Source organism: Pantherophis guttatus, chromosome 1, assembly GCF_059756535.1.
Source record: "Pantherophis guttatus breed Tessera chromosome 1, ASM5975653v1, whole genome shotgun sequence".
Taxonomy (NCBI): Eukaryota; Metazoa; Chordata; class Lepidosauria; order Squamata; family Colubridae; genus Pantherophis; species Pantherophis guttatus.
Genome location: NC_142063.1, coordinates 93322637 through 93331597, shown reverse-complemented (window position 1 = coordinate 93331597; position 8961 = coordinate 93322637). Strand labels below are relative to the sequence as shown.

The following is an 8961-nucleotide window of genomic DNA, read 5'->3' as shown; positions in this document are numbered from 1 at the left end:
TTGCTGCATGATTTAGTTTGGGGGCTTTTTTCATACATGGATTCGTTTACATTTACTTCAACGAAAGCGTTCAGCCAGACTCTTTTTTTTTTAATGCAGATTGGGGGGTGGGGGGAAGAAGAAGTGTCAAATTCACCAATGACCATTGGGTTGACGCCTTGGGGAAGACCCCCCCTCTCCCTATAGTTGTGTTTTCGAAGGGCTTTCTTCCCTAATAAAATTGAAAGATTTAATTTTCTAAATTTCTAATTATTGGGATTTTCTTGAGCCAAAGTTTAGCACTAGTAATAATCCCTTTGGTTCAAGTAGGAGATACTAAAAGGATTCAGTAGCAGGGTGCTTAAATTGGGCTGGATTTCATATATAAAGCTAGATTATATAAACAGTTCCAAAGCTTTTCAGATATGGATACAGGAGTTTATGTTTATTCGTTTTTCTTTTTCTTTTATTTCATTGGGATGAAATTGAAATAAGAACCTATGAAGAAAAGAACTTTTATTTTTTTTTTAATTGAGATTTATCCTCCAAGATTGCCTCCCATCCATTCTTGCCATGTCCATTTTGAAACTTCCTGTGCCTGGATTCTTATCCCAAGAATCTTTTCGACGCCAGTCGCTGCCACAGCGGTCCAGCTCTCAGCACCTCTGTCCAAGGCGCTTTGCAATAAAACGGGGTCGCTCCGTGGCGTTGCTGCTTGCGTTGTTCCCGTTCATGTTAAAAGAGGACTGGCGCCTTCTGTATGAAGAACCTATAAACTTCCGAAGCAGCCTTTATTCCATCGCTTTAGCATTCTTTGCTTTTCTATGACAGTGGTAATGATTTAAGATTAAAGATTATGAATGTGAGGTGTCTGGGCAGATCCTTTTCTTGCGCTGATTTTCTCTTTCGATCAAAAAGCCAGCTCCTGACATGTTAAATGCATCCTCCTACATAAAACTCTTGCTTCCATTTCCAAAAGGCTCAAATTTACCATCTAAATATATTATGTTTGTGAAATGTCTCCCTTTGTTGGAGCTTTTAACACCTTCTTATAACGAATCATTTATTCTTTTCTCTTTAATTCTGATAGACAATTAGCCATCAGATATACACCAGTTGACTGTAGCCGAGCATTAAACTCCCCTTTATTTAACGCTAATTTAGCATAGCTGCTTTGTTTAACTTTGCCTTATAAGAACCAGGTTTTGTAGCAAAACAAAAACAAAACCAAAAAAACCCACCAAATAGGTATAATTTTATGGGGGGTTCCATTTCTTTTGGCCTTCTCCACAGCAAGCTCTTTCCTCTTTGTAAATCGTTCTGCTGGGCAAGCACACCATTTCCTATTGCCTGGCACCTGGAGTCTAGGAGAAAAAATTAGCATTGATATAGATTTAGTTGCAATGTAATCTCTTAAATCTGTCCAAGATTCGGGGAGATAATTACACTTTCACTGAATTGCCAAGGGTCAATGTCTCTGTGGACCTGAGGAGTTGATTTACTAACAATAGTGTTACATAAAAAATGGTGTTTGAGATTATAATGCTAACAGAGGCAGTCACTGGGGAAAGCAGGCAAGCTAAACTAATTTGATGGAACTTCTGTTTTGTCCCTTTTCTCCTCATATTTTCCTCCTGTTCCTTCTTCTTCATCCTAATTCAAATCACTTTCAGTATTTAAATTTTAGAAATGAGATATACAGCTATTTTTTTAAATTTTCCCTATAAACTGAAGTTTGGCTAAATTAGGAAACAAGGCAATTATTTTGAAAATGAAAAAGAGAGGAGAATATAGTGTACATCATTCTGAGACGTGGTTCATATCCTGACAAATGTGAGGGACCATGGGCTGGAACTGACGTGTTTATGATGATTTTTAAATGCAAATTTTGTTCTTTCCTGTTGAGAATTGAAAATCCAAAAACCTTTTGCTAGAATGCAGTGCAATTACTTTCCGGTACTTGCTCTCAAATAAACTCTGTTGTGATTTACACGTTTAGACTTGATTATAAGAATGAAGTATCCAGAAAACCAGTGAACCAGTTTTACAGTTTTTCTATTTTGAATTATTAATAGTTCTAATAGAACTGCTGTCGCCATATGCGAACATTTTGGTTATTGTTCACCTGACTTTCTCCCCCCCCCCCATTTTTTATCACTAAGAGAACTCAAATGACTCTGTGATTGGGCCACCAGATACATAACACTAAAGGCTGATCCTAACCCAACTCTTCCGGAAAGAGCCCAGCTAAAAAGACACCTGTTTGAAATAGTACACATATGTTTTTCTCACCCGTCCAGACCTACAACTCTCAAAATTCCCAGTAATGCAACCAACAACCATGCTGATCAGGCATTTGGGCAACTGTAACCCATACATGTTGGAGGTCACCAGACTGGGAGTTAAGGTGTAGCATTGGGCACAGAATGGTAAGTGTTCGTGGATGGCTAAATTATTATATATTGGCCCAGTTTAAGGGCCTGCTTTTCTCAGCTGTTTCCTGGAAAACAGCCCCATTGTTGCCAGTGGGCTTTCTTCTAAAACAGAGCTGCAGCTCAAGCTAAGATTTTGCCAGATGCTCACCAGTCCATGATCTGCCTGCAACATGTCTTCTCCCTCTGTGATTTCTGACTACAGATAAGATACTTTTGTTCCTTGGATTGTCCTTACAAGAACATTCTTTGTCCTACTTATCAAATAGGAGCATAATTCACCTGACCAGCCCTCTTTTGCAATGCCTCTAGGTAATTCCCTCTTTATTGAACTATTGCATAGGTTATTCTGTTGCACTTTTACACTGCCCTTCCCTCTGCCCTCTTTACTGTCTCCTGGCTGCCAAAAATGGGAGGGGGTATATAAATTCCTACTCCATACTGATGAAAGCTCATGCTCTGGATCACTGTCAAAACAGGCTGTACTCTACAGAAAGCTTCCATCATTATAAATGCGTTTGCCTTTATTGTGTCTCGAGATTCTTTGATAGCTTCACTACAATAGACCTACATATACAGCTGCCCCTCTGAAACCTGTTAGGATCTTTTTCTTTCATAATAGTCCATTAGACTGGAGAACAGAGCAGCCATTGCATTGAAAAAACATGGCTTCCATTGATTTTTTTTTTAATGCCATTTTATTGAGGATGGAGAAAGCCACCCCCTCCCTCAAGCTGGGTATTGGATAAAGACCAAATGTTATGGACCTTGCTTTTTCATTCGACCATTAATTGCTCCCTTTCTCTTATCTCTCTGGTCATTTCTTCACTAGTGATCCCCAGCACTTTCTAGTGTCATCCAGCCATCGCTGTAGGAATATTGTTATTGTTACTATTATTGAAGCCCTTGTGAAGAAGTGTGTGTATACATTGTGCAAACTGAACTCACAAAAATGTGAAGAATTATTCAACAAGCTCACAAGGAAACTAGAGTCCAATAATCCAAAGCACAGGAAAATCTGGGAGGTTGGCAAAATAAGCTTTTGTATGCTTAGCCAGAAGTAATTCCAACAGGCAGTGTGTGCCCAAGCTAGCGGTTGGGCTGTGCTGCATCCCCCATGCAATCTTTTGCATCCCTGTTCAGAAGTAGGTCAATGAATTTACTTTCAATTTTGAATTAACTACAGGCCTGCTTCGCCCCTGAAAAAAAAAAACTGCAAAATAATTCTGGTCATTAAGAATTTCCGCTTAACTGGTTTGTTCTGTTCAGCTCTGCCCTTAAGAACATTAAGTAGATAGATCATGGCACAGGGACCAAAGGCAGCGGACCACAGGCTCGTTAAACGCATCTCTGGGGGAAGTAGACTGAGTCAGGTAAGTCCTCCTTTTGCAATTGAGTGGCTCCAGGAGAAGGCCTGTGATGAATGCGGCCTTTTATTCCCAAGGGCGGCCTGAGTCCCCCTTTTCACCCAAACTAGTTTGCAAGGTAGAAGTCTGAGCAGAGTCAAGACAAAGGAGATACTCCTGCCCGTTACAAGCAGATGGTCTGAAAATGCATCAGGGATATTCAAGGGAACTTCTCAAACAAGCGATTAAAACGCTTGGCCACCTTTTTCTATATGCACACCTGAGGCTGGCTGCCAATGGAGATAGCTAGTTAGGGCTATTGGAGTGAGTGAGAAGCTACTTTTTCTGGGCACATGGGACCCCCGGAGCCCTTCTTTATGGACAAGGGGAACTCCTTGCCCCTCACCCCACGAGGACCCGCAATTAGAAAGGACGGCAGGATTCCCTCGGCTTCAGCGAGGCATAGCGGAAGGAGGCTCGAAGGAGAAAATGCTGACAGGCGAAGGGAAAATAACCGAGGCAGAGTTCGCCTCAACGTGGCAAACGAGGTTGCTTTCTCCTCCCTCCCAAACAAACGGCGGGATCAACCGCCCTGGAGGCTCTTTGGGGAAAAGGCAGCTCGGAGAAAACCCCGCTGACCGCCGCGAGGGGCTTCCAAGTTCGAGAGGGCGTGGCCTGAGGGGCGGCGCCTCGGCCTTTGGGATCTTCCAGTTTGGCTGAAAACGGGGCAGGGGAGATGGGGCTTTTTCTCCCACGTGCGCGGGCTGAGGCAGACGTTTGCCCCCCCCCCTCCGTGATAGAGTGGAACCAGCGCCGCATTCTTCTTGTCACCGCCATTATTATTATTATAACAATATTATTATTCGCCAAGGTCAAATGGCGCCTTTGAGCTTGAACTCCTCCCAAAGCCTCGTGGCGATCAGGCCCAGGCTTTTGAGGCCTGCGCGAACTTCGCCTCGCCTCGCCTCGCCTCGCCTTTCTGGGTGGCTCGAACGCCTCCCCGGGCGGGCCTCCCCTTCGAACTCAACCAGCCGTTTATTTATTTGTCCCCTTAAAAGTGGCTGCGCCGTTGCCATCCGAGGGCCTTCCTTGCAGGTCCTCTCTAGGCGCCCTTTCAATGGTTCCCTCTTGAGGTGGACTTTGGGGGGCGGGGCTGGTCGTGTCTCGAGGACTTCGCTGCCCGGGAAAGCCAGGAGCCACGACGCCATTTTGGCGCCTCTAACGGGCGTTTCGAGAGTTCTGGGCTCGCGCGTGTTGTTGTTTTTTCCCCCTTCCTTCCTTTTTTTGCTTCTCTCGGCAGAGCAATCTATATGTTAATTGACAAACTTGAAGATTTAAGAAGGTTGTGGCAAGTTATCATTTGCCCTGTCAGCGACTTGGCCTCTTTGGTTGTAGCTCTTTTAAACGCGGCCGCTCGGTATCGGGGCTGTCAGCTAACAGCTTGCCAGCCCCGCTTACCTCCCTTTATCTTATGGCACGGAAATGACAAACGCGCTGCTTTATCCATACAATTTATTTCATTATTGTTGCCAGCACGAAGCATCACAATCAATCATAAGGAAGCCCAGTTGGCAGATGTCAATCTTGGTCTGGTTTGTACGTCTCAGTCTATATTTAATCCAATTATAAGGGTCAAGGAGTAAGCGCAAATCCCCTTGTTACAACTCACATCTTATTCAAGATTTAAAGTTTTTTCTTTTTTTAAAGTCAACTGGGTCACATGGTCGCTTTGGGAAAGCTCTGATACTTTTCGGAGAAAACAGCCCCCTGCACCTCTTCCCTTTATTATTATTATTTTTAAATTTTACTTTTATTTCCCTCCTGCCTGGTTGCAAATGATGCGGCAAGAGGTTCTAATTGTTAGACTCGCTGAGGTTGGGGGAGTTTTTCTCCTATTCTTTTTTAAAGGTGTGTGTGTGTGCGCGCGCGAGGGCGCGCGTGTGCAAATGAAGTATCTTGTTATTTTGCTAAAGGAGAGGAGAAGCATTAATAATAGGGAGATCTTTCCGCTCGCTGCCCTTTCAAATGCAATTGTAGATCGAACTCAGTCTTGTCACGTCGAGGAAAAGTGAATTTCTAACATCCAGGACGTGCCTGTCGACTTTCAGCGAATTGCATCCAATCACCCCCAGGGAATTCAGCTAATGTCTCAGTCCGGGGAGGGAAAAAAAAACGGTGGGGGCACAAATGCTCGGGGACGTGGGGCAGAAAAACAAATCAAGCAACATTTGCCAGCATCATGTTTATTAAGAAATTGTGGGAGGGGTTTGTGGAGGGGGGGTGTTGGAAGGAGAGAATGCCAGATATGCCTAGATCTCTTCAGAGCCAAATTAAGAATCCCGAAGGACGCAAGAGCAAAGCTCAGAGTGGGGAATCTGACTTCTTCTTCCCTTAGCTGGATTCCCGCTTCCCCCAAAATTAACCTTAAACTAGGGGTGTAAGCCTCTGTATTTGCTGACTCTTAAGACTTCATAGAAATTATTCTAATTTTCCTTTTTAAAAAAGATATCTCTTGGTTTTTCCATCCTTTCATCTTTCCTTCTTTTCTGAATAGCTGACAAACCAGAAAGAGGGGATCCCGGAGTTTCAAAAGGCTTTTGCAGAATGGTGTTCCTACCTACACTTTTTTGCACTACATCTGCGTAACCACGAGTTTCTCATTGTCTGCTTATATCTAGGTTGCCCTGAATATTATTCTTCCTTGCACCAATTTTCTTTAATAACCAGCAGCCCATACCCCCAATAACAACAATCAAAAAGACACCATTAGAAAGGAATCCCATTTTTCACTTCCAAAAGACTTGCTTTTATTTATAAAGGGAGCCAGATATATTTCTCCAGAAATCCCAATTAATTCAATAGGACCCTTTATTCTAACAAGGGTTCTTAGGCCCCAAAACTTTAAACTCACAGCCTTTACATCTCATTGGGATGCTGAACACCTACGATCAGATCTCTCAAGCTTCATTCAGAAAGAGCCATTTTTCTCAAAGTGTGCTTAAAATAGGAATGAGAGCAATGCCAAGATTTGCCAGTATTATAAAATTATACCAGGCAGTGGTAACATTGGGGAGGCAGTTATTGACTAACAACATGCAAAGGGAATAGAACTACGGATCGAAGTCTCTTGCAGTTTTATAAATGGAGGGTTGGACTAAGACTATTAATACAGCTATGCTGACCAATTACAGCTAATGAAAGTTTTGTCATTGATTTTAATCCAAGTTGGATTATATATTAACCCCATATGTTTTATGTCTCAAAAAACAGCAGTTTCTTCCCTTGTTACTTGACTCTACTTTAAGTCTTCTAATCTCATCCTAAAAATTAATCTGCAAAATAAATAGGGAAGGTACTTAGACAATTAAGTATACAAAACAAATATAGACCTCTAGGTGTCAAAATATAAAGGTGCAGTGACAGTTGGAAGTATTTCTGCTTTGAAGTTAGTCTTACTCCTATGGGAAAAAAATAATTTTAAAAAACACATACCTTGGACAAAGCCATCAGACTCCTTTTATGGAACATCACCTTTGTGCCTTCTACAGTATTCAAGCCTTGTGTCTCCTCAGATTTTCCCCCTCTCTCTGACTCGCTTGAAGTCATTTTTCCCCCTTTAAACTGTTTCATGCAGCCAGTCTTTCTCGGACCTTATTTTGCCGTCTGTTCGATGCCAGTAAACAAATTGTTCTGATGGGCTTATTATTATTGCTCAAGTTCTGCTTGGATAGAGAATTAAACCTCATTATTACAGCTTGTGTGTGCGCGTGTGTGCGTGCGTGTGCGCGCTGAGAATTGCTCTATCTAAGTGAACACACGAGGGGGGGAATGTTGCAGAAAGAAAGAGGAGAAGGAGGGGGGGACTATTGCAGTGTAAATCAAATATGTAGAGTGCTTATAAATTTGTAACACATTACTGTTGCTCCTTGCTTGCGTACCATTCAAAGAGGCTTCACAGCTTTCAAGTCTTCTGTCCATCAGAAATCCGGAGCAGCAAAACGCCTCCATTGAAAGCAGCGCTTGCTTTTCTCTCCCCGCTCCCCCCCCCTTTCCGGGCTCAGTGCCCTCATTAGCGCTTTATCTACCTAGACGGCCTGTTAATTTCCCCGCTAATGTCACCCTGGAAAGGGGAAGCTTTCATGGCGCCAGCTTTGGAGAGCTATAAATGGTGTGCAATAAAGTCAGCTGAAAAGAGGAAAAAGAACAAGAATCAACCTGCAAACGGGAGGGGGGGAGAGAGAGAGAGAAAGAGAGAGAGAGAGAAAGAAAGGGAGAATGGGAGACCGCAGGCCTCTTCTGCCAAGCTCACAAATTCTATTTAAGGTGATTCCTCTGTTATTGATTGAGGAAAGTTTGGAGAGTTCTTCCACCTCGCACCTAAGCGGCTAGGAAAAGAGTGGAGAGCATTTCAGATCTAATCCCGCGCTCGTCTCGGCTGGCTTTAGATTAGAGGAGGTCACAGAGGTTTTCCAACGGGAGCCTTAAGGGGACTGGGAGTGTGAGCGCTTTCGCGCGCGGAAAAGAAAGGGGTTTTCAGTTCCTATTGCCTGTCACTCTGCGCTAGGGAGACACAGAGTGAAAATCGCCTGAAAATGTGTTGGGGGGGAGGGGCGGGAGGGAGGGAGGGAGAGAAAAGCAACCGGTAATTAAATTGCCATCTGATCCAATGGAGGTGGCTGAAACAGTCCGAAAGATCAGGAGGGCGGCCCTCTCTTAGCGCCCTCCGCCCCCTTTTTAGGGACACGTCGAACAAGATCGGGCCTGTCGTTTCATTTGCTGTTAAATCCAGATCAGATCAGGATCAGGCAAGGCCAAAGCGAAGGGTTTTTTGTCCATCACCCCCTTTTCCGTCCCCCTACCTAGGGTCCGGCCCGGCCTGGCGTTTCTTTGGTTGGTGTTTAATTCTAACCCAGCCCGGTTCCCTCCCGGGAGCAATCCCCGAGGCGAGCCGGAGCGAGCGGCACTCAGGCGTTGGCTGGGGAACTGTTTGCTCGCTGCGGAGGCCCGGCCAAGCAGCCTTGGCTTTACGCCTGATCGGTTTCTGAAGAGCCGCGCCGCTTGGCGCGAAGGCAAGGCAGCACCTGGCCCTGCTTTTCGGAGCCATCTCCTTTATTGACAGCCAGATAAGCAGGCGGGAGCGTGGCGTTTCCAGCGCTTCCTTGGAGAACCCTGCTGGGTTGCAGGGAGCCCGAGTCTTAATGGCA

General features: G+C 44.3%; 1 long non-coding RNA gene across 1 annotated transcript; it reads right to left on the bottom strand.

Moving 5' to 3' along the window:
- Positions 1-395: 395 nt before the first annotated feature.
- On the bottom strand, positions 396-7551 carry LOC117665381 (uncharacterized). Its single transcript, XR_004591332.2, has 2 exons — positions 7250-7551; positions 396-1343 (listed from the first exon to the last, which is right to left on the bottom strand). It is a non-coding gene; the product is annotated as an uncharacterized LOC117665381 (long non-coding RNA).
- Positions 7552-8961: the final 1410 nt, after the last annotated feature.